The following is a 564-nucleotide window of genomic DNA, read 5'->3' as shown; positions in this document are numbered from 1 at the left end:
CATCTAAGCAAAGGCTCAGAGAGCAGACACACTGACTGATCTATAGGTAGGAAGGTTTTTATAGATGTTTAAAAATATTTTTGTAGATATGAGAGGGAGAATAGACAGAGCCTTTGGGAACTTCCAAAATAGCCACGGCTACATCTCTGGGGTGGAAAGGAGAAGGGCAGACTGTCAAAGGCCAGGGCTACTTACTGCTCTTGGCAGCAGAGAGAGGAACAGGAGCAGGAGCAGGAGCAGGAGCAGGAGCAGGAGCAGGAGCAGGAGGAGGAGCAGGAGCAGGAGCAGGAGGAGGAAAATCTTATGTGTTATATAGAAAAATGGTAGTTGCAGGTGGGGAAGGGAATCCTCTGAACTGAGCATCCTGGAATGAACTGGAGGTTAGCATGTACCATGGGTACATGTTAACAGGCAGCCTGATGCCTCATCCACCAGAGGAAGGAGAGATAGGGAAGTGGCTCTTCCTGACAGGTAGAAATCTGTTTTACAGGTTCTCGAGGAATGATGGAAGTATCTGCCAGCAATCCTTCTCTTTTTCCTGCCAAAATCCAGCCCCTGCTGAAC

The sequence above is a fragment of the Mastomys coucha genome, unplaced genomic scaffold (genome assembly GCF_008632895.1).
Source record: "Mastomys coucha isolate ucsf_1 unplaced genomic scaffold, UCSF_Mcou_1 pScaffold22, whole genome shotgun sequence".
Lineage (NCBI taxonomy): Eukaryota > Metazoa > Chordata > Mammalia > Rodentia > Muridae > Mastomys > Mastomys coucha.
The sequence above is the reverse complement of the archived record's forward strand: the minus strand, read 5'-3'. Positions refer to the sequence as shown.